This window comes from Talpa occidentalis, unplaced genomic scaffold, assembly GCF_014898055.3.
Source record: "Talpa occidentalis isolate TD23 unplaced genomic scaffold, MPIMG_talOcc4v2.1 talOcc4.6, whole genome shotgun sequence".
Taxonomy (NCBI): Eukaryota; Metazoa; Chordata; class Mammalia; order Eulipotyphla; family Talpidae; genus Talpa; species Talpa occidentalis.
The window spans coordinates 134,761,580-134,787,494 of NW_023604972.1; the positions used below are offsets into that span (position 1 = coordinate 134,761,580).

The 25,915-nt window shown below is 37.3% G+C and overlaps 1 long non-coding RNA gene across 2 annotated transcripts; it reads left to right on the plus strand.

Annotated features, from left to right (window-relative positions):
- Positions 1-436: 436 nt before the first annotated feature.
- Positions 437-24,436, plus strand: LOC129144708 (uncharacterized). Of its 2 annotated transcripts, XR_008549157.1 has the most exons (5): positions 437-539; positions 17,943-18,134; positions 20,554-20,606; positions 21,777-21,907; positions 24,121-24,436. It is a non-coding gene; the product is annotated as an uncharacterized LOC129144708 (long non-coding RNA). The 2 variants fall into 2 exon arrangements; XR_008549158.1 differs by lacking the exon at positions 21,777-21,907.
- Positions 24,437-25,915: the final 1,479 nt, after the last annotated feature.

Consider the following 25,915-nt stretch of genomic DNA (forward strand, 5'->3'; position numbering starts at 1 on the left):
TTTTACATTCCAGCCTTAGAATATCCTTCAGGATCCTTGGGAAGGGATGTTACCGACCATGGCCCTTTGTAGCTTGTTGAGTTGGAAACTCTTTATGAAATACGCCTGGGATCTACCATGCTTGACGGATGGATTGTTAATGCACAATTTACAGATTTGATTATCTTTAGCTCAATCGAGAGCTACATTTTGATAGACTCTCATGAGAAAATTGTCTACTCTTTCACCATACTAAGATATGTTTTAGTTTTAGTTTTATGAGGCATATCCTTAAAAATGGGAATTGTCTTCTGAATGAATGGAATACTATCTAGGCTAATCAGGAAAACAACTTGTACCTGATAGCTTGATCCCACCTCACCCTGCCCTCCTTTGTTATGTTTCAATCAATGACAAGTGTAATTATCTGACAGTATTTTAATTGTTGTAGGAAAAGAGATAAATTAATGAAAGTTTATCAAACATAATCCAATACGTCTGCTCTGATATGAAGTCATATTTCAATGTGATGGTTTTATCTTTGCTTCCAGATACAAGAGGTGAGTGCATATTGACTAAATAATAAGATGAGATAATTGAACAGTAACTTATGAATCACATCCTTCACCAAGTTGAATGGTCTATTTATCCATTCTTAAAATGATATTTATTGTATCTTAACACCAGCCTCTTACATTATTAGAGTGCTTCAGGAGTTATCCTCTCAGCATGAACTATATAAATAGAAACAACCTGAGAAATATATTTAAAGGTCAATCAGTGTTCCCATTACCAGTTTCAGATCTTTCTACTTTGTCATGTTAAATTATATGGTAATATAGTTTTTTTCCATACGATTTCAACTTAGTAAAAATAAGACAATGGAAAGTTGATGATTTGATACACTTAAAATTCTCCCACATAGTGTTTGTTACAGCTGTTTCTTTTGAAACAAGGAAAGATACAGGAAAAAGAAATATAATGCCAACTATACTTTATTTTGCATAAAACTTGGGCAAATAGGTACAGAGGAATCATGAGCAATGGGTAAAAAGATACATTTTCAGAAAATATAAAGTGAAGTCATGTAATAATGTTGAGATTTGTTATCAAAAGATCCAGGGGTATTATGATTTCAAGGCAGGGGAAAGTTAAACTTTGATTTATTTGTATTTATCCCATAATCCTTAATTTGAAGTAATTATGGGCAACACCAAAGCATGTTTGTGATGAACACACTTAGATAACAAGGCTACTCCCTTAAAACATAGGGAAATTAAAACATAGGGAAAAATCCCTAACTGATGCATAAAGACTGCTGGTTTTCTATTAGAGAACATATAAAACATTGGGAGATGTAATATAATTCTAAAAATTCACTCTGGTTTAAAAATTAACACTGGGTGGTCACTAAGTTGATTTTCTTTATGTGTCTTCACAGGTTTAGTTATTGAAATTTATATAAGGAAGAACTGAATGAAGCCAAATATTCACAATGATTGATTTTTGGTTATTTATTTGTGTCCTATACATATTCTGTATGTAGACATAACAGATTTAAACTGAGAACAATCTAATTTTTTTAAATTATTTTAAGTTTATATCCCAGTACTGTTGATATATAGATATATAGGTGTGTATATGTGTGTGTATGTGTATATATATATATATATATATATATATATATATAGTATGTGTGTATATACATGGAACTGGAGAGGATCTGGGTATCTTATGGAGAAATTAGGGTGATTAAAATATATTGGGAGATATATATATAGATACAGATATATATCTTATATCTATCTATCTGTCTAGCCCTTTCTAATGAAATAGTAGATAGTGTCAAGCTTGGAACATTCCCCTTTCCGTAATTATCATTTAGACGACATATTTGCTTTAATCATTCATCCCTATGGTGTTTTCAGTGTGAGAGTAGTGTTTGTAGAATAAAGTTTGTTCTAAAATAGACAGACATAAAATAACAGAAAAACAAAATTCGAAGGACAGGGAAGCTCAGATGCAGCTGTGTGGAAGTATTTGAAACTCTCTGTAACAGAACTTAAGAAATTAAGAAGCGATTGTCTTCAGGTACAGAGACAGTAGCACTGCAAGAGGGAAAGAAAAAAGCATGAATTCCCTTTGAAAAGAAAAACAAACCACATTTATGAGTAAAATCCAATGAGTCTGAAAACAAACAAGCAGAAGGTGGAAGTCTCCAACAGCCGAGCAGGATGTAACCCATATGGGAAATCATGGAGGCGGCACAGCCCGGGAGAAATCCGTGCTGGGTCCAGAATCTAGCAGCCCCGCACAACCCAGCTGTCAGCAACTAAAGTGAGATAGCAGCCTGGGGGGAAAGTAGCATTTACATAACAAATGCACACAAGAAGGAAAAAAAAATCTAAATATAATAGTGAATATATACAGACAACAGCAAAAAGTCACAAGCAGCAGTAGGAGCAGCAAATGTTAAAACAAAGAGAACACAAAAATATAATACACCGAATTTGAATGCAAGAAAATTGCCTCAGAGGAGTGAGCCAGGCACAGCAGGAAATCTATGGAGGGTTGCAAAGTAATATTGTCCTTCACAACATTTATAGTAGAAAGGATAAAACCCAATACATGAGCAAAGTGCAAAATACTTAGGTAAGACATTCACTGGGCAGGTTGAATATTATTTTAAAAATATGTATGTGAAAATTTTGCACTTAAATTTATCAGTTATAGGAGGACTATTGCATATGTTAATCTCCAAACAAATTTAAAGTTTAATGTTGGCTATGGTGCTATAATTTTTAAATTCTGGAGCATAGCATCCATCATGGTCAGTAACTTTTTGGTTGGTATAGAACACTACAAATTAAGCATCGTATATTTCTTATATGAGATTTCTTTATCACCACATGGCGGTCTCTAGTGAGCAACATGTTATATTGCTATACAACTGATATATTTTAGTGCAGAGTAAAATGAGAAGAGTAATATTATTTGGTTCCGTGTAGGGTAATCACAAATCTTTGTTGCACAGATACTCACAGGAGCCATACTCCACACATTTATTTTCCAAGCATGCCTTTGACCAGTAGATGGGGCAGTATTGTACTCTGTTAACACTTGAAGCAAGTGAATTAACTCAGCACAATTTCCAAACTGGGGTAGATTAACGAATGTTGTTTAGTTGGTTACAGAGACAGAAACATCGGTTGACTGTCTTATTTCATCATTTTAAAAGAAAAAGTTCTAAGTATTTATGTTAAGATTGAAGAAAGAGACAGAGAGGTGGAGACTGAATAAAGAATGACCTATATAATAAAAATGGAAAATCATTAAGATTAAAAATAAAATAATAAAAAATTAATTTTAATTAACTTAGGAAATTAGACAGAATGGTCGAATAGTTGAAAACATGAAATGGTATTTTCAGAATAAAAAAGAAAAATTAATCAGATACTCTGGAAATTAAAGAGAATAAAATTTTCAGATAGAATCATCTATACAGAAAATATGGAAGAATCAAAATGTAACTTCTAAGACTGGCAAAAACATTCAAAAGGTAAAACTTGATGAAAATGTTCCTCTACACCAGAAATATCAAATTGGTAAATAGAAAAAAAAAAAAGTTACATTAATAGTAATGTTACAGGGCAGGGAGAGGGGCACCCCAAACCCCCCAAACCTGCCTGCTCTAAATAGGTTCCGCATCTGCCGCATCAACACAAAACATAGGAGACTTTAATGGGAAGGAACTTTAACACAACTAGGAAACAATACAGGAAAGGCAAAGAATCTAGTTTCTAAATCAAGCACCCAAAGTTCCCCGTCCCCTCGTGGGTAAAAGTCCACCCAAGCGGGATTGGCCCAGAGCAAGGCCCCAAAGCCTGTCATAGTCTAAAGCACCTTCCAGTGGGGACCCACAGAAAAGGGTCAGAAACAACCAGACAAGCCCAGAAGGAAAAGCGCAAAATCAAAATCAAGACAAAAACCGCCATTGTCACCTCCCCACGGGTCTCACCCACATCTGTGTCACCCCGTCCACAACCAAAAGACAAGCGCAGTTTCTTCACGTGTCTCTAGGCCCCATGCGCCTCCTCCAGGTCTCCTCCTGGCTCCATCCTGCTCTTTCCTTCCTCAGTCTCCTCTGCAGCCTCTTCTCTCCCTGCTCAGCTCCACCCTCCCTTGGGTGGGCAGGGAACCTGGAACCTCCCCCTTTCCTGGGGACCCCCCTGTTACAGTAACACCTACACTTTGTACTAGCCAACTTTGAGCTTCAGTTTTCCATTCTCATGGTTGCAAACTACTTCATTCCTGAAAGGGACAAGTTTGCTAAGAGAGAGGCCTGCATGGTCACAGGCGGGGGCCTTGAGGAGAGTGGCCTCTGCTGAGGGGGTCAGTGAGGAGAAGCCCCGGCAGGTGCAGGTCATGGCAGGCAGGAGGCTGCTGCCACGAGGAGGGAGCGAGTTGGTGAAAAGAGGCACCTGCATGGACACAGGTGGGCAGAAGGGCTGCTGCCCCGGCCAGTGCACAGACTGCCCAGGTGTAGACGGTGTAGACTTCTTCTCTTTGGGAGGGGCTCACTCCTTCCCGGATGCCTTTGTTTGTTGTTTACTTTGGATAGACTATGTAGAATTGGAAAGATTTCCACAATGGCCCCCAATCTCCATATTGCTTCACCTTCAGGTCTGAGCTCCTGACACACCCCAGCATCTGATGCCTGCTTGGGTCTGTGCTCTGTGATCCAGGCGTTGGCGCCTGAGGGTCTCAGTTCTATAGCTGGGTCAGTGGCTGCTAATCCCGTCCACCCCCACCTCCAGCTCCTAGCACCTCCATTCCAGCTTTTTATCCTTCTCCTCCACTAAGACCTTGTCAGGTTCTAACTTTCTGTCTCCTACAAATACGTAATTTTTCTGCTTATTTGGAAGAGTATCGACTTGTGTCATCCTCGCATTCATCACACCCTTTTTCCTGATAATCTTGGTTCTTTAGGGGCATTATTTAAAGAACTCATTCTGCTCAGCAGGTGAGTTATTTTTCTGCCTCCCCCCACCCCCATCTGCTTTTCTCTTTCACCTTGTGAGGGTTTGAATTCATCTGCAACAATAATAGTGGATATAGATTCCCTATGTCCGTATGCCACTATTTAACCCTCATCATTTAATAAAGAGTCCTTTGTTCATTGACTTGTGAAGTCATTTCTATCACGTGCATATAAATCTATTTCTGAACTATTTTTCTCTACTGTGTCTTTTATATCATTGTGCTTTATTACCCAAAAGAGTAGATTTCTGTGACTCCTATTTTTTCTTGTTTTACTTAGCTCTTTGAGGCTTTTGTTCTTTTTTATATGCAGTGTTAATAAAAGATTTTAATGAGATTTACATTATATTTAATTAATTAATTAATTTGGGGCAGATTATGAAGTTGTTGAATTGACTAGAATGTATCACCGTATGTTTGGATATTATCATTGCACCTTTAAGGAAATTTATTTACCTTTCCTTTTGAAATGGAAAAGTACATGGACCCAGATATTTTGGGTGTTGAATTTAAAGATGGCATGGCATAACAAGATTTCTTGGGAAACACCATGGAAAATTTTACTCTAGGGCCTCCCCGGTGGCGCAGCAGGTTGAGCGCAGCTCTACGAAGCTGTCTCCAGACTTGGCAGCACGGGTTCGATCCTGGCTGGCCAGGGGGATGCCCCCATGGTGTGGCAGACCTCTCCTCTCTCGCTCTCTGCTCCCCTCAGCAGTGTCTTCGGTCTGTCTGCCTGTTCTGTTCCTCACTCTGTCTCTGGTGAATCCTCTCCCCCTCCCACACCTCTGACCTGTAAACCAGCTCTTGTATAAGTAAATAAACCTTTAAAAAAAATCACTTAAAAAAAGAAAATTTTACTCTATAAAAATATATCAAAATTAATTAATTTTTGGTAGTTTTGGACTTGGAACTTTAAGTAATCTTGCAAGAAACAAGTTAGCAGTGTAGGAAGGATCTATTTATCAATGTAACCTACTTGCTGAAGCAAAGTGGCTATTGATCCTGTCCACATTCACTGACTCAGTTTAATGATAGATTTTGTCCTTCATTACATCACCAACTTTACAGATCAATCATTGTTTTCTAGTTATTTGTGTCACTCAAATACCAGCAACATTATTTTTCCTTTTATAGGTTAACTATCACAAAAAGTTAACATGTTTTTTATTTTAGAGGTTGAACTTCATTCATTGCCTTATATAAGATGTTAATGAAATTAATAAGTATTTTAAATTTAAATCTGAATAAAATACTAAAAGGAATATAAATATGAATTCATTTCTTGATCATTAAAAGCAGAATAGTCTTTTATGTCATTGCTTTTCACTTCATCAAAATAGAATATTTGTTTTTCCTTTTACTTCTACCCATTCTTATCTTAAATAAGTACTGAAAAATCATTCTTCAGTTGAATTTTTAAAATCTACAATAATTTCAATTTTTTATTGAGAGCTATTTTAAAATTTCAGTTATTCAGAAAGTTAATTTAATCTTTAATGGAAGTTATAGGAAGGTATTATTTTTATGATTACAATTGTTATAATTATATCTCAAAATATTCTCATGTAAGTGATACTTACAGATTCTATCAAAGACAAGTGTACTTGAATATTCAGTAATTAATAAAGATATTGGAGTTCTGGAAAGAGTTCTATGTTTTAACAAGCAACTAAATTATGTACCTATTTCAAAAGCCTCCGATTATTTGCAGAGCAAAAATAAGAATATATTTAGCAAAATTATCTCAGGCAGTTGTTATTGTTCAATCACTACCATTTTGTGGGAAGCTAAGGAAGACTGAAAGTTACCAGCAGGTTCTCCTCCACATATGCTAAGCTTTGGTGGGCTGGGAATCTTGGATTGATGAGAGCTTCGCCCGTGAACCACAGGTGTTAGGCAAAGCGCGTAAGCACTAAGTGCTAAATCAGCAGTAAAATTGTAAAATAGCAATTCGTATGTCTTCGGGTGGTACCATCACAAGTGGCTTAGCTACATTTCAGTCGACCACAAATTGCATATAAGATAGTGGTCCCAGTAGGCTCCACCTGGATGGCCATTCCATCCATTGACAGCTTTGTGTAACTACACTCCAGGGTGTTAACACAATGATGAAAATCCTGGAGGGTGTGCTTCTCAGAGCCTATCCCCACTGCTAAGTGATGCATGTCTGTGCAAGGATTAAAATACAAAATGCAAAGCAGCACTTACTCAGACTAGTCTAATAAAGGACTTTGGTATTTACGTGCCATAATAAATGGCCATATGCCAATTTACATTTAATAGATGATAGAGTGTCTAGTCATCACATATAATCTTTATATTAAAAAAATAATTTCATTCTGGATAAGGAGAAAATAGGAAAATAAAAAAGGGCTTGGGGAATGCAGATGTCGTTATTCTCTAAACTCCGTTTTGATTGCTTCTTTGACCCTTGGTTGTTGGGCATGGGTTTCTTAATTTTCACCTATTTGTGAATTTTTCCTTCTATTATTGATTTCCAGTTTCATTGCTTTGCGGTCAAAAAAGATATTTGGTATGATTCAAGTCGTCTTAAATTTGTTAAGACTTATTTTGACCTGACATGTTATCTATCCTGCAGAAATGCTCTGTGTACACTTGAAAAAATGTGCATCTGCTGCTGTTAGGCGAATGCTCTGTGCTGCTGTGTTAGGACATTTGGGTTACAGAGTTGTTCAAGTTTGCTGCCTCCTTATTGATTTTCTGTCTGGATGTTGTATCCATTATTGAAAGTAGGGTTTGAAGTCTCCTACTATCACTGTATTACTGTCTATTTCTTCCTTTGGATCAGTTAATGCTTATTTCATATATTTAGGTGCTTGCATATTAGATATATTTGTATTTACTATGTATTTTATATATTTTGACTAACTGATCTTTTTATCATTAAATAATGACCTTTTTTTCCTTGTGATAAATTCTGACTCAAAGTCTAGTTTGTCTAGTCCCTTTTGTATAAATCTTTTTCTGCACCTTTACTTTCAGATAGCAAAACATGTTTAGTATAAATATTTAAAGCGTGTTTTCAAAAGTTCTAGTCGTATCTGAAAGCACATTTTCCTGTCAAAAACAACTGAGCATCAATGTCATATGGCAGTTTGGCAGGAGCTGTCATTTTCTTTCATGACATATCTGGGAAGAGAGATAAGATCCAACATAAGAGGTTTACCAACCAATGGCATGTCAAAACCATCACCAAGAACAATCATGTCCTATAGCAATAGTTTATCTTTTGTGTCAACTGCTTTACAATATATTTAATGATAGATTTCATTCTTCTTTTAAAAAGAAAGCTGTTAAGTCAATCTGGGTCAGTAAATGTAAGACATATCCGGTAGCACCCTGTCTTCACATAGGACCAGCTTTACAGAAGGCAGACACCCCTTCATTTTCAGCCCCTGGGGGGTAACAGAAAGATACCTGGGACATAACAGGAAGTTTGGAAACCAGAATTAGGTCAACCCATTTTTTTCCCTCTCACCAGGAATTCATGTAAAACCTTTGATAGAGATGACTGATTAATCAGAATCTATTCAATAAATGTCTATTGAGATATAATTATGTTTAAGGCATGTGAGTGATAAAAATGTGAACAATTCAAGATAAATCTCACCCAAGATAAAATTAGTGTGATAAATACAGAAATTTTAATAGAGCTAGATACAACAGCATAATTACCAGATGGTTGAACAAAAATGTTTGATAACTAGGATATCATGGATTACTGTCTTTTAATAATAGGAAGTATTTCAGAGCAAGAGGTGGGTAAGAATAGATCTAGCAGACAAACATAAACATGTGAAGAAGGACTCTAGACCACCCACTAGGTGACAGTAGCACCCCTCAAACATTTTGTGGTATCAAAAATTGTCTCCTTACACTGCTAAATGTTCCCTGGAGGAGGGGGAACAGAAAATTGTCCCCAGTTGGGAAGCACTGGTCTGCTGTGAATTATCTATGTATTTTTGTTTAAAGTTCCACTTTGTGTTGTTCCTTGGATCCTGTATAGTATATACAGGGGCATATCAATAAGACCGAGAAGAGTAATTGAGCTGATAGCTGAGTCACAGGTCAAGTTGGGCAGACTCAAGCAAGAATACAAGCAAATTGCACAGTTCTTGGACCTTCATAAGAAAAAGATAATTGAAAGAGATAATGCAAAAATGAAAAATATTTCAACTGTGGAAAAACTATAGAGCATATAGAAATTATTCCATATAAAGCACCTATAGAAAAAGGAAAATTATATGAAAGAAAATGTGAACGAATTGAATTGTATGTGTGTGATATGGATGGGCTTCTGTAACTGTGAAAATGGATTTGGCTTTTTTGTTTTTTATTGTGTTGTCTTTGAATTTGGATATTAATGATTTCCTTTGTTTTGATACCAATTTGGATATTTTTCTTCATTTTATGTGCTCTAGAACAACTTGTTGTCACATGAGTGCCTTGCACGCAGCGTGTTGGTGGGCTTTTCTCTGTAAGTGAAATTGAAAATACTTTTTTTGATGTTATTGTCATCTGCATTTATTAACATCGATCTGTTTGATGTTTACCACACCTAACTTTTCTTTGTGCATTATGTTTACTGTGTTTCCTGCACACATATAACATTTTCTATGTTCTTTACCAACTGTTTTGGAATTTAAAAATAGTCATAGTTTTTTTTTTTCCTGGTGGTTCCTTTTGGACTTCCCCCCTTTTTTATATCCTCAATCCCTTTTATCTTCATTTTATCTCTTATTATCGCTGTGTTAGCAACAGGTGTCCTTGACTCCTTCCTGCTTGGCAGAACTCCTGGAGAAAGCTTGTTGCCCTGAATATCACTGCACCAATCTCCCTCCCACAAGAACACCAAGGGTAATAAAAAAAAAAAAAAAACCCAACAACATTATGTATATAAAAGTGAGTCAGGAAGGAGAGTGGGCAGTGGGCCATTTTCAAACTCTCTGACATCTATTTTAGGTGAAATTTAATTTATAAGAGCCAAGAATTACCCTTGCTTTTCATAGCAACTTGGGTTGAATTTTCTGTAACTTAATTCCAAAACCATATTAGCGGATGCCTGCTTATATTAACAGTTTAACTGTTTGTGAAATCATGTCTTATTATATTTCAAATCCAAATTAAACATATACTCTCAAGTGAGAAGTCATTGGCAAAGGCATAAAATCACAAAATTATGTCATTAAATGAGAGTTTAGAAATTTTCAGGACTTATTTCAGCAATATCACAAGTAAATGAGAATTTAAACACTGCATGAGAATTTACAGGGATTGTGAGCTTGCTAGTTTATATTTTCCACTCTCAAAGAGGCCTGTATTTTAATCTACTGAAATATATTCTGAAACACGAGTTTGATTCCCAGCCAGGGAGCTGACCCACCTGGCGCAGCAGACCTCTCCTATCTCGCCTGCTGCTCCCCTCAGCAGGGTATTTCAATAGATCTGCCTGTTCTGCTCCCTACTCTGTCTCTGGTGAATCTTCTCACTCCTCGAACCTCTGGCCTATACCCCAGCTCTTGTATGTATACATAAATAAACCTTTTTTAAAAAAAGATTAATATATTTTTATCAACGTGAAATCTTTGTATCCATTTTTGCTGTCTTCTCCAGAATGACAATGATACCTATAGATCATACACAGTAATCAATTTTCAATATCTAATACAAGTTACAAATGTTAACCGGTATAAAAGTTTTAATGGTAGTTAGACAAAGAGTTTATCAATGTGTCATATGTTACAACATAGAAAATATCTGGAATAGCTGTATTTGGGCATGCCAAATGGCTGACAATCATCACCTCCATGGAAAGAAGTGGGGAGACATGGAGTCAAAGGGAATTTCATCTTTCCTTACTTTGTTTGATTTTTCAAAATGAACATGTTTTCGTGTTAGTAATGTCACTGGAGTGTGGAAAATGTGAAAAACAAATCTGCATTTGTACAGAGAAAATGTCTATGGTTTGAAAAAATGTCTATGTTTTAACAAGCATTCAATTCATTTCAACTATATAACCGGTCTTATTTTTAATAAAAAGCTCTGAACAAATTGATACTTCAATTTGACCTGTTACTAAGAGTTACTGGATTTTCAACTTACTCTATTTTCCTTCTGAGAATTAGAAATCACTGATGAAAATGCATCCATGGTGAGGCATTATTTGTTTGTCTGACATATTGAAACTTAAAGAAAAGCCCTCTCTATAATTCTTTTGTATATTTACTTCTGCAAAATAAGTTATGAAGGTTTCTTTAAATCTCCTTGAAAGAGAAAAATAGAAAATCTATATCCAGGCAAATAGAATCACTATGACAATAAACTTTACTTAGAAGAAACCAGATAAAAGTTAAAATATCGTGCATGGAAAGAATAATATTGTAGTGAAGGTAGAATGTACGAAAATTAGATTAGTTTATCTTACCTAGTATTGAAGAAGCTTTTCAGTCTACAGAATGTCATTCTGACCTGCATCAGAAAAATTTAGACTTCAGGATAATTAGCGGGTGTTACTCATAGAAATTGGAATCACCTACATTACGCCTTATCATGCTCCTTACCCATCTCACAAATTGCAGGGAGCTGCCAATGAGGGGTGACCATTCCAGTTCTTGTATGTCTCATGCTTCTGCCTTTATTTTTAATTGCCTATCCTGACTGATCACGTCTCCATTATCAGCCTTTCCTTCTGCATCCCTTTTTCTATGAATTACAAGTTATACAAGAACTTGTGAGCCAAATATTTTGTCTGCCTATCAGTAATTAAAATATATTATTACAATCTCAATCAGTTTCTAGCACAGCAACAATTATAAGATGTTTTCTGAGTAAATTCATTCCCTACATCAAAATGAAAGCCAAAATCAGTTGAACAATAAATTGTTCATTCCCCCATGCTTTCATTTATTAATTTGACCATATTTTAACTTTTTAATCTGAAATATCCCATTGATCCAAAAGCTCTGACTCTGCTCTGTCTTCATAGTAAGGAAAAATATAATACAGCCTTTTCTTCCTGAGCCCCAGGGGAGCACATTGCCACCAGCCCTCAGGAATCCACTTTATACTCTTGTCATTCTAATGTGGGGGAATGTCTTCAGTCTCTTGTCACACACACACACACACACACACAGGCTCAGCCATATAAAACAAAATCAAGAACAAATGCATTTTTGTATTAGCAAATTCCAGGCATTACTATTCTTGAATCTATCCTAGTTCAAACAGGAAGCATTGGCATACTCAAATTCCAAGACTCTGAATTCAGACATTTTACTAAAAGGACTTACACCTGTAAGATGGAGGGCGGTGAACTCACCCAGTCAATGGCAAACCCTGGGCTGGTGAATTGTACCATTATACCATTAGTGATCCTCTCCTTCATGAGTGAGAGGAAGGCAGTGTTGGTTGTGTTACTGGCGCAGGGTCTAAAAACTCTCACTGGGCTGGAACCTTTCCCATTGGTTCTGGGTCCAGTCACCCAACACCACAAATGCAAGCAAAAGCACCTCTCCTGTGGATGTATATATATATATATATATATATAGATAGAGAGAGAGAGAGAGAGAGAGAGAAACCAACAGGGTAGAGTAAGAGAAAGAAGTGGCAGAGTAGCAGGATACAGAGAGAGGGAGGTGGGTTCAATTACCAAAAGATGGTGCCATGTGGATCTGCAGCTGCAGGAGCCAGTGGGGTGCAGAGAGGTCTGCTGCTGAGGTCAGTCCTCTCCCATGCCCTTGGGTGAAGGCCTGCTGCCTGCCTGACCAGTGGGGCAGCTGCCATCTGCATTATAGCCTATGAAAAAGAGGAACCCCCTGCATCACTCCTTATTAAAGGCTACCAAAATGGCCACTCAGTTCTGTCTCCTTCCAGCAGGCCCTAGCTCAGGACATCAGGGGCAGAGTTCAGATGCAGCATGGGGGGGCATTGTCCCTCCTGCTTTGGGCATGTCCAGACACTTGCGGGTAGAGCTGGCTCCATTGTCTGCACTGGCCAGCTCCATTACTGAAAATCCGTAAGTGTTCTTTTAAATCTGCTTCTTGCTCAGGCGAGTTATTTTTCTTGTTTTGCTTTTGAGTTTTGAACATATTTCAAATTTACTAAATAGTAAATAAAATGATATTCCCACTTTCTTACATATTTAAGTTGATTTTTTTCCAGATCATGCTACTGAGGTCATGTTTCAAAATGTCTAACCTTTGATAAATAGATCAGCAATCACTGGGTGTTCTTGCATTATTCATTGAAAATGGTGTGCATTAACTTGAGAATAGTTTTCCTCTAGTTCCATATTATTGAGACGAATCAATAGATGGCAGTGAAATTAACTTTAGAAAAGGCTTTTGATTCTGTCTAAAATGCTCTGCTCATCAATCATATTAAAAATCATTTAGACTCTGATGCAGCTTTGAGGATTTTTAAATGATAGGAGGATTATGCTAAAGAGGAATTACAAATACCACAGTGTCAATCTAAGGTAGAAACAACAGTTATAATAGCCTTTTGGCATTTTTATCAATAGCTCGATAATGGGATTGAACATCTTTGAAATAAAGACATGACTACCACAAATTTGGGGGGACTCCAGGAGGCTGGGAAATAACTGGAAGCTTGCCTCTGGAGCCCCATCACTGAGACCAGGTTGGCAGCTTGACTATACCAGCTAGTGGAGCTTGACACACTAGTGTGAGTAAGTGGACACTTGTTCAAAAGAAGCCACCAACATTCCAATTCAGATCCCAGGGAGGACCCTGCAGTGTATCAAGGGGTGCAGTGAAATGTCTGCACTTGGTAATGTGGAGACACATCCGCCATGAAGACAAGTCCAATCATCTCAACGCAGGTCGTCTTCCTGAAACTACTTCTCAGTCATCTTTTAAAATGGTAATTATTGTGTTTTTTATTTTAAGATCTTTATTTTAATATTTATTTATTTATGCATAGAAGAACTAGGGTACAAGTCAGAGGTGCAGGGGATGAGAGGATTCGCCAGAGACACAGGTGGATCTACTGAAATCCACTGCTGAGGGGAGCAGCAGGCGAGACAGGAGAGGTCTGCTGCACCATGGGGGTAGCTCCCTGGCTGGCAGGGGATTGAACTTGGGCTGCAGTGGCTGCAGATAGCTTCATAGGTTGCATCTTAACCCCTTGTGCCACCAGGGAAACCCTGCTATTAAGATCTTAAGAATAGAGGAGAAACAAACAAAACATCATAGATGTAGTATATGCAGGAAAGAAAGAACTAAGATGTTAAGCTACGTTGCCAGGAAAGCGAGAGTAAGAAAGGAAGCAGGCTGAGGATGGCTGTGTGCTGCTGTTGTGCGCTGTCTTTGGGAGATGGCATGTCATCAGCCACAGGGCCACGGAGATGACTGAATGTTGTTATCTGCATATGGGAAGGAAGACACCAGAATGAAAGTTAATGCTCTGGTTTGCTGGGGCAAACCCAGTCTGATTAGTATCAAGATGCCACCTGATTTCAGAGGACTTTCCCCTAGGTTGACTGTGGTCTTTGTCTTTATTTTTGTTACAGTACTTTGCTTCTCAGGCTCATAGCAGGAGTTTTCTTCCCTAGTTATGTGTTTATGTTGGCCATGACACTTACTTTGACCAAGGAAACAGAAGCTTGTTGAAAGGAAGCCTGCAGCAGCCTGTAAGCCTGGTTGACCACTATGGGCATCGCCCCCTGCTGCTCCATGTTGGAGCTGCAGCGCCCATTAGTAGGTATTCCTGTTTGTTAAACCCCTCAGTTTCCAGGGGTCATATCCCACTGTGGCAAAATGTAGCCCCACACAAATACCACAGAGTCCTTCTTTTTTATGCATGATCAGAGCCAGGAGGAAAATACTTGAGCATGTGCAGCATTAAAGAGAGGGAGCAGGGCCAGCCGTGGATGGAACTCCGTGCTGCAGTGGCTGTGGCGTAGGGGTTAAAGTCTGGTGGCGTAGGAGTAAAAGTCTCAGCTATTTCTGGCCACTGTGGCATGAGTTCAATCCCCCACCAAGGAGCTAAACCACAAGATAGAGCAGAACTCTCCTGTCTTACCGCTGTGCTTCTCAGCAGTGTTCTTAGTGGACCCACCTGTGCTGCTCTCCACACTCTCTCTGATGAATCCTCTCACCTGCACCCTCCACCCCGCACCTCTGGCCTACACCCCAGTTCTTGTATGCATAAATAAAAATATTAAATATTAAAGAGAGAGAGCAAATAAAAAGCAAGTAAGATATGTGCTCCAGGAAACAGAATAATCAGTGGAAAGCAAGGCAGTAGATGCTGTTTCAGTGACCATTTCACAAGAAAAAGGGAAGTGTCATTGCTGAGGATTGTTTGCAAACCACAAGACAAGGCAAAATACCAGGAAAGGTTATTTCAAATGTTCCAACATGTGGACAGCGATTTCCAGGTGATTGACCATTTTCTGGGAGTATTTGGACAACAGCTATACATATTAAAGAAAAAAAAAAGCCAATTCATTGAAGTTAAAAGAAAAACAAAAATTTTACAATAAAAAAAGCATCATAGGAGGTTACTTGACACAAAGTAAAATGTAAAATGATAATAATATAAAACTAACTGGTGTGATAGAGCCCGATTTTAGGTCGATGAAGAATGTTGAGATGAGAAACTCAGGTTTTGTCAATAAGCGAAATCCTTTAACCAATACAGTAAAATCCAATACATACTTATAGTCTAAATTTGATAGTGTGACAAAAAATCATAGGTATATTGATTAAAATATAGAGGTCAAGGGGTCTCCCTGGTGGCACAAGGGGTTAAGCTCTGCACTATGAAGCAATCCACAGCCTCTGCAGCACGAGTTCGATCCCTGGCCGGCCAGGGAGCTACCCACAAGGCACAGCAGACCTCTCCTGCCTCGCCCACTGCTCCCCTCAGCAGTGTACTTCAGTCAGTCTGCCTGTTCTGTTCCCCACTCTGTCTCTGGTGAATTCTCTCACCCCCCCCCCAACCCCCTGCATCTCTGGCCTGTGCCCCAGCTCTTGTATGCATAAATAAATAAATCTTTGAAAAAAAAATATAGAGGTCAAAATAAAATACCAAGTCACTAATTCTGGGTAACAGACTAGAACCCAGGAATGTGGATCACATTAAAAATAGACTGATGTTTTAGAAATATGATATCTTTAGTACTACGTGATTTTGTGTGTGTGTAGACAAATTGGGTTGTAGGCAAGAGGTGTGAGGGTGAGAGGATTCACCAGAGACAGAGTGGGGAGCAGGATAAGCAGATCTAAGAAAATACATGGATGAGGGGAGCAGCGGGAGAGACAGGAGAGGTCTGCTGCACCATGTGGGTCAGCTCCCTCGCTGGGGCTCTAACTCAGGCTGAGACTTAACCCATACACCACTAGGGAGGCCCTACATAATTTTTTAAAATGCAATATACATGTTATGTAGAACAGTAAGTTTGGCATTTCAATTGGTAGTCATGTTTCTGTACTTCGCCCTACCTGGAAATATGTTCACAGCAAATGTTTGGCATAGTCAAAAGCACATCTGGAAGTCCCATGTCTCAATAAGCTAAAAATAGGATGCAGGGTTTAGCTGAGTGTACTAGCAGTTCTGAGGACGGAGGGATTAAAGTGCTCCTAGACTCCTGAAGTGTTTACAAGTCGCGCACACCTGAGGCTCGGCTTCCTCTCCTGCTCTCCTGGAACCCTCGAGATCCTGCAGGTCCCGCGTGTCACCTGGGTTGAGGCTTAGCCACACAATTTCTAAAGCACACTCTGGGAAATGTCTTTGCAAGAACACTATCCAAAGGCATTTATAAGGTACTCAAATTTTTTTAAAATGTCAGTGCAAAGACTTTTTAAGTACCTGCCACATGTCTCCTTAGTCTACTATAGACAATCAAATTACATCCCAAAGACATTTTTCTTCTCCTGCAGCACTGTGCTTACCTTGCGGCTTGAAATGTTTACAATGCCAGCTGTAGGGATGTCAAAATTTAAAGGGTAAAATACATATTTTATAAATGAACCCGCTGGAACCACTTCTAAAGGATAAGCAGGATTTACTCAGTCCCATAAATTCCTGTGTTATGGCCATGCCATGATTTCAGAAATCACTCGGTCCTAAACTCATGCAATGCTTGCATGGGGTTGAAATAAACAAATAACAAGACACACAAAGCCACTGTTGGGGCATTTTTCAAGTTAGGGCCTTAGGAGTCCAGAGTTTATAACTAGTCCAAATTGAGAAAGCAGCCGTGTCACCTCTGGAGCTTTTTAAAGGGTCAAGGAAGAACAAATGCATTTGAAGCCAAAGGGACAGCAGACACAAAGTTCTGGAACAGTAAGTAGCAGGGATGTCCTTGGCATTATATGAGATCACTGTGAAGCGTCACTGTGGTGGGAATAAGAGATTCAGGAGGTGAGGTGGCAGGGGATACAGGTACTCAAGGGACTGACTTGCAGCGAGGACACACGCTGAACAGATGCTGCCCCGCCTTGCTTAGAGGACGACTCATTGAATTGAACCAGCGCATAATTCTTTGATAGCAACATGAAACCAACAAACACTTTGAGAGTGAAGTGATGTAATAGGATTTATTTTAGGAAAGTGCTGGAGGCAGTGATGAGGAAAGAGTAAATGTGATTTCCGCGGATTGTCACTGTATTCACACCAGTCCTCTTCTCTAGCTAGTGGAGATTAAAAATGTTTCCTTTTTCTGTGAGGTCTGGGAATTGCTGGGATGAGAGTTGGTGGAGATGACCAAGAAATCATGGAATTAAATTGATAAAGAGATCAACTGACCTGGAGTCAGCGGGGGCCATGGGGATTAATTATGCTGGGCTACTATAGAATTATAAGAATTAATTATTTTGATGAATAATTAAATATTCATTATCTATGAACAATTATCTATAATTAATTATTCATAGAATTAATTGTTGCTGGTCTACCAACCCTTACCTGGCTACCTGAATTTATACCTGCCGTCATCACCCTTAGTATATCAGCATCCTGACACTTGGAATTTGAAGTTTGGAGACTCCAGTCTCTTAGAGAGACCAACAGACATCTTCAGATCACAGTTTCAAAGGAGAACAAAAGGTCACTGCACTAAGACACAGGTATCCCTGGTTTTTCTTTCCCCTTTTCAGAAAATCTTCTGAGTTTACCTGCAGGAGGCAGCTCTGCCTGTAGAAGCTGTATTTTCCCCACACTGGTGCTCTTATACAGCCAGTGCAAGGTATTACCCCAATAGCATCCTCCAAAGACACAAAGAAAAGCTTTGTTTTCACTTGTAGATTAAGCTCTGGCTCATTGCTGTATTATAATTTAACAAGCTCCCTCATAATTCTTGCCCAGGGAAATTTTCTTAGCTCTCCCTTGTGGAATTTCACCTCCTGTATGCCAGAGGCAGAAGGCCAAACGTATGCAGATTTTGGAAATCTACTCCCTTCTCATTCAGCTTTGAGCTCTATTTGCCTCACCCAGCTTGATTGCCAGGCTGGATACGAATTCCAGTGCCTTCAGCCACCGTGCAGAAATTTCCAAGGTCAAAAATTGGGATAATGTGAACTTCACATTGTTAGCGTCCCATGTCTTAGGAATCACAGCCCTACGTTGCTTATAGTCCAATGTCAGGAAAAATGTTTCCACATGAGGTCCAATTTTGAGGCATGTGATTTATAAGAGGCATGTGATTCCAAACCCTATAACGCATTCTTTTTTCTGGCTTAATTTTCTAAGGTATACAAGTAATACTCAAGTATTTAGACAGCCATACTAATACATGATGTAAAATACGACGAGGAAAATATTTTGAGTATCAAGTGCAGAAAAATACTTTCAACTTCTCATTTTAAAGAACTGTCTGTGGTGACAAGAATTTGTAAAGGAAGCCTAAACACACACTCACAGGTGCACACACACGTACATACATGCGCACGCACACACAGTTCTTAGACCAGTATGTACACAAACTCCGAAATTCTAATCTACTCCGAAATTCTAATCTTCAATGACAAACTTGTTAGCACATAAAATATTTGGTAATTTTCATGCACTTTCTCTTGGTGAAAATATCAATAACTAATGTAGAATCAAGTACAAAAGTGATGAAAATAACACATAAAAAGAGATTTGAGGATTTAAAGGAATCAGATGTCATATTTTCTGTAGTAATATAACATTTATAGAGAATTATTTCTGAAATGGAAATAACCAAAGGACTCAGAGGATTGTCTTACCTTTATGCCACTTATTAGGAACACTATGAATCACAGACTATATAGTTTTGTGCAGAAGAAATACTTGAGTTGTTAAAAAATGATAAAATATTAGAGTCTATTCTGCGGAATTTAATTTTGTTAAGGTATTATAATAACCAACAAAGAAAACAAGTATAGAAATTGGCTGATAAATAACATAAGCGTTTGAAAAACACAAAGCTTATATAGACTCAGAACACCTCCCATGGAAGAAAATATTCCAAGGAGTAAAACAACAATCTCCAAAACAAAATTTTCAAGAAAAAAATACAAATGAATATAAAGGAAAACAAAAACCATGTATATCCAGCAATCTTGATTACATAAAAATATTGACACATCAAGAATATCAAAATAATAAACTCACAAGAAAACCATAAAGATGAAATAATTCCATTTTCAAGGAAAATATTAATGAGCAGCCGGAGGCCAGAAAGTCAAGGAGTTCACCTTGGTTCCAGCGTTGACCAACTCTCCATGGCTGAGTTCATGTTCATGGCAAAAAGAAGCTGCAACTCATTCAGTTTTCCTGTGGTTTTCCTGCTCTAAAATCTTAGTCCTCGTCTTTCTGAGGTCCTTTAATTTTGTCAAGAGCTTAAGTAGATGATCATTGCACGTAAGCATTGTATTGGTGTACAATATATATTTAAGACAAAACTCAAATCATAAGTATATAGCATATGAATTTTTTGCAAAATGATGACCTCAGTAGCCCCCACTGAAATGTGTGACAAAACAACAGAAAACGACTGCATCCCAGCAAGCTCCCATTTTGCACAACCCATCACCCCACTCACCACCCTACAGACATACTATTCCAGCTTAACCTGTCCAAATAGATTGTCTTGTTTTTGAAACATACATCAGTGAAATCACACAGATTTACCCTTTTGTCTTTGACTAAATTTACTTAATATTCTGCATGTGACGTTAACACATGCCATTGTGTGTGGTGCTATTTCATCATCGTATTATTTTCAATTATTAATGTATCATAATTTTTAAATAGTTTCTACTGATGGGCACTGAGTAGTTTAGGGTTTGGGGAATTCTGAGCAGCGCTGCTGTGGTCTCCCAGACACAGGTCTTTGGGGGATCTGATACCTGCATTGATGTGAGCAGATTCCTGGCATGAAAATTAGGTCATAATAGATCTTGAGATCTATTTTTTGACTTGATTTACTTTTCCTGATTCTGTTTTCTGAGTAGCATCTTTAATTTATCATTTCTTCCACTTCAGCGTGCAGTTGAGTTCATGTCTTGTCTCTATAATCAGTTCTAGGTTTACTCAAACGCAGTTGCCGGGGATGTTGCTGTTCAGAGGCGCTGGTGAGTGGCACAGAGCTTTAACATTCCTGATTTTCTTTTCCTGCCCCTTGCTAGATCTCTCAACAGAAAAAAATCAATCTGGGAAGCTCATTTTCACTGATGTAATGAATTGCCTCACTACAACACACTGGTATGGGAAGCAGAAATAGTTACAATTACAATTAATTTCACTTTAAATCACATATTCTGCACAGATTTTGATGCAGTACTGGTTAAGTTTATAAACTTTAGAGCCAGACTGTGGTAATGGGATTCCAGCTGTGTCACTATTTTATATTCGATATTTAGAAAACCCATATAAAAGTTTGCTGTAATTATTCCTAACGTGAACTCAAAAATATTACTTGAGATATTTTTCCTTTAAGGTGCAATGTCATTATTAGAATATAATTTAATACCAACACACACCAACTTAATGAAACTGTAGCAAGAAGATTAAATAAAATTTTAACATTTAGTAAATTCATAAAGCCCTTAGTATTACACTTTTCATTTTATATGTTTGGCACATTGTAGTGTCAACAAAAGCAGTTTCACACAATGAACAATGTATTTTCCTTCTGCTAAATTATTTACACAATCCCTAATGTAAAATGATCTATTTTAATCAATATCTACCAAGTAGAAATTCCACAGTTTAAAGTAATTTCTTTACTTAATCTTTTTATTTTCCTTAAATGAAGAGTCATTGTTCATTTTATTTACATCAACTAAGTGATATCTTTAAATGTCTGACGTTTTCATTCTTGGAATATTTGTTTAATTACATGAGCTTATGGAATCAGAAAGTTCTTAATTTTCTTATGCCCAAAATATTCTTGCAAAGCATCGGTATTTTCTGGGGGAAAAACTAATTAGTAAAGCTACAGTCTTGGTGTTAATTTTGAAGCTCTAAATACTGAATCATTTTGGCTTATTGAAATGATAATACATTAAATTCAACCTTAATTTTAAAGTATACTTCTACTTGTATGTAATTGCTCAAGCATAATGTGAGCTAGCCAATGACTGTTAAATTTGATATAATTAGTTCATAGATTATTTACCAGCAAATATTTAGAGAAAAAATATCTTGTGGAAACCTATTGTTTCTAATATGAATTTAGTAATGTGAGTCTTTCTAATTTTTATTATGATTCCTGTATAATAGAATTTATATTTCCTTTGTAGTCCCAGAAATGAAATTATTCTGATGATGATTACGTGTGCAAGGGAAGAACTGATTACACACCAAGTAGAATTTAAAAGTTGAGGATTTACAGGGTCCATCATCAATTTCATGTCAGCTTACTATTGTTTTGGTAAGAGGATGAAGGAAGCGCATGAATCTGAGGATATCTTAAACATATTTACACGATGCAATGAGATTTCACATCGAGGTTACTACAACTCTCAACAAGCTTCCTGATTACTATTACTGCCCTTAAAACTTTCCAAAATGTGCCCTAAATGTAAAATGATCCGTTTCTTACTTTGTTTCACCTTCAACTATTTCCAATGCACTTAACATTTCTTTAAAATGAAGTAAAATAGTAATTTCACTGCTATTTGTGAGGGAGTAATTGTGTAAGCTGGGGGTAGCTGGGATAAAGAGATAAACAGACATCATCAGAGAGAACTTGTGTCACAGATAAGAATAGCTGCTTGCTGGACACTATGAGCAGCAACATGAACCCACAGTAGATGGGGCTGAGCGTGGATGGTAACGCCAACTCATTCTAAGTATCACAGCTGAATTCTTTTTTTTTAATTTATTTACCACAAAAGAGAAACTCATGCCATTCACAGCAACATGGATAGAACTAGAAGGAATTATGCTCAGTGAAATAAGTCAGAAGGAAAAAGAAAAATATCGGATGGTTTCACTAACAGGAGGAATGTAGGGGAACTAAATGAGACATCAGGGGAAAAAATCACATTTGAATTCTTAAATACATGCGTCTACTTAAAAAAAAATCTTTGTAGGAGATATCCCATTTGAATGTCAAAAAACACTTGGTGGGGGGATGTTTTGGGATTAATGTGATGCTTGTAGAGTTACATAAATATTTCCGAAAAACAGTGGTTAATACTGATGCAGTAATATTCAGAATTGGATGTTTTTCAACATCGGCAGGAAAATATATCAAAAATATTAGAAAAACTTTTACTACTAAACTGCTTAAACTAGAAAGTCAGAAAAGTTGTGTGGGTTGCCTGCCATGAGGCTCTGGGGAGCTCAATATTATTTATATGAAACTTGGCTGGTTTGCTATTTGGATTGTGCCGGCACAAAAGCCAAGTGCTTTAGAATTTCATATCAGGAAATAAAACTTTCACACAACTCAGTAGTCACAGGTGTGTACACCTCCCATTTTGCCAAAATGTCCTATGTTTGTGAATTTTAAAAGGCACTGTTCTATTGTTCCATGTCTGCAAAATGAGATTTTTTTGGTAAGAGTAATTTACAAATTAATTTCCCCACGTTAGTGAAACATTCATCCACTTAAAATGAACTGCACTGTATTTTATTTCAGTTTGTTAAATGAATGAATAACATAATTCTATGGGATTTAATACACTGAACTAAGTTTTAAGTGTTAAAATATGAAATATTTGGAATTATCATTTATTGAAATTTTAGCAAAATAGAAAACATCTATTATTAAATTTCAAGTGGAACACAGGTTAGGATGATTTAAAATACCAAGAAAGTAAAAGATATGTAAATTAAGAATTTGAAGGCCCTTCTTCCTTTTCTTAATCCAATATCCTATCAGGATGTAGAATAAAACATCATTCTGATATTCTGATGATCTCCTTTCATTAAAAATTGCATGTACATAAATGAAAAATCTCATACTCTTATCTTGCTCTACCAGTAACAAAAAAAGGAGATAAACTGTGTCCATGCAATTATGTTTAGGACTTTTTGTTTTATTTTTAAGATTTATTTTTTATTTATACAATAGCTGGGATACAGGCCAGAGGCTTGGGAGGATGAGAGGATTCACCAGACAGAGTGGGGAGCAGAACAGGCAGACACACCAAAAGCACTGCTGCGGGGAGCAGCGACAGGAGAGGTCTGCCGCACCATGTGGGAATCCCTGGCCAGCCAGGAATTGAACCCGCAATGCAGAGGCCAAGGACAGTTTCCCAGGGCTGCGCTGCTCAACCTGCTGTGCCACCATGGAGGCCCCTACTTTTTGCTTGTTTTAGACAGTACACAGGATTCTCTAGTTACAAACTATAATAAACCAGTTTTTTATTTATAAATATTTATAGCAATAATAATGTTCAGAACAGTATTGTGAACAAAATGGTTGTACCCACACAGACATGCCATTATTGTCCATTAATTTCCCTACTCTCCTAACTCCCACAAAAAAAGGCCTTTGATTTCATCTCTAAAATATATGCTTAACTCCTTTACTTTTGCTATACATCCTCTCACATTAATTTTATTTCCCCCACTTCAGCAGCAAATTAGTCCTTCTGGATTCAAGCTTTTTTTTTTTTTTTTTTTTAATTCCAGCTTCATATAATGCCGATCAAAACCTTCCCATAAAATGAAAATACAAGCTTTTTACTTTGGGATGAAAAACTCACCGGGGCTCTTCCTGTATATTGAAGGATACCATTGTGAATTGAATTTTGTCCGCTAAATGATATATCGGAAATTGGATCTTTACTGATGCAATCAGGTTCAGATGAGGCTAATTGAATAAATACAACGAGGGACCTCATATAATGACTGATTGCCTTAAAGAAGAGAAATTTGGGCATACACAGCCACATGGAAGGACGTAGAGACACGCCTTGAGGTGGAGATCGCTGCGGTGAGTCTAGAAGTCAAGGAAGATCAAGGATGCAACTAGAGTCACAGAGGTGTGGAGCTGATTGTCCGCCAGAGCCCCACCCCACAGTCCCCTGGCTGCAGACTAGTAGCCGCTAGAACTGTGAAAGGATCAAGATCTGTGTTTACTCACCCAGCTTGTGGTGCTTTGCCATGGCAGCCACACATGAGCAGAGTCCTTTCTAATCAGTGTGACAGTATCTGCCTGCCCATGCCACCCGGCTGTGCACATCAGCCAGGGCTGCCAGCCTTTGACCCCGTCACTGGCCACTATGGTGCTCTCTTTGGTCTGTGATATACACAGCTCGTCACCGTGTCATCTTTGACTCCATCACAGAGTGATATATTAATTCATTTAAGTATTAAACTTGCATGTCTTAAGTAAAATCCAATATTCTGATATAATCTAAATAGATAGAGATATCACTGTCATTTCATACTGTGAGAGCAAGAATCTCTCCCATTGTATTCATGAGAAAGATGAATGATAATTTTGTTTTTGTCATGTCTTGCCAGGTTTTGATGTCAAAGTGGATTTGCATCATGAAATTTTCACTCTCATCTATTCCTCTGAGATTGAATAAATTTGTTATTTCTTCCATAAACATTGGGAAATATATATTGGTGAGACCACCCAGCCTATGGTTTTCTTTGTAAAAGTATTTTTAATTACTTATTCATGTGTGGAGATAGATTATAAAAACAAATTGTGTTCAGAACTCATGTTTTCTTAGGATTCATGCTTTTTCTTCACACCTGAATAATTCTTAGCAATTATCCCTTAAAATTTTGATACTTCATTATTTTCTATTATGTCTCATTCTTGGAACCCTATTAGATATTTAATGTTAATGTGCTGTTAAATGTGTCTTCCATTTCCCTGAATATATTTTACACCTATTAAGTTTTTTATATCTGTTCTGTGTTCTTTGAGCAGTCACGGAACAATTTGAATATTCTCTTACATATTTACCACTGGAATTTTCTCTACTAATATTTTATTTTTAATAAAAATGTTTCATGTTATATGATTATTTCATCTTTATCCTATCCCCCTAATTTCTAATTTATCATTTTTGGACTCTTTCATGTAATACCATCTCTCCATTTTCTTCTGATTTGTAACACGTACTATTTTTCTGTTTGCTTTTCTTCACTAACTTTTTCATTTGAGCATTTTGTTTTCAGACTAATTTTGTGTATGACTTTCTAGCTTTTATGGGAGATTTGGATCTCTAATCCAATAATTATATTTATAGGCATAAGAAATTCAACCTCTAAGTCACCAGCAGCCAATCTTAGATCCCAAGTGAAATCACTTAGAAAGTAAATGTGGGTAGATTTTTAAAATATACTAGAATGTCTTTGGGAAGCGAAAGATAATTTTTGATGCCAAGGTCTCTGCCATTCTCAAAATTAAGTACAAAATACACACCCAAAGTCTAGTACATTTAAAAACCCAAAAGTGATTATA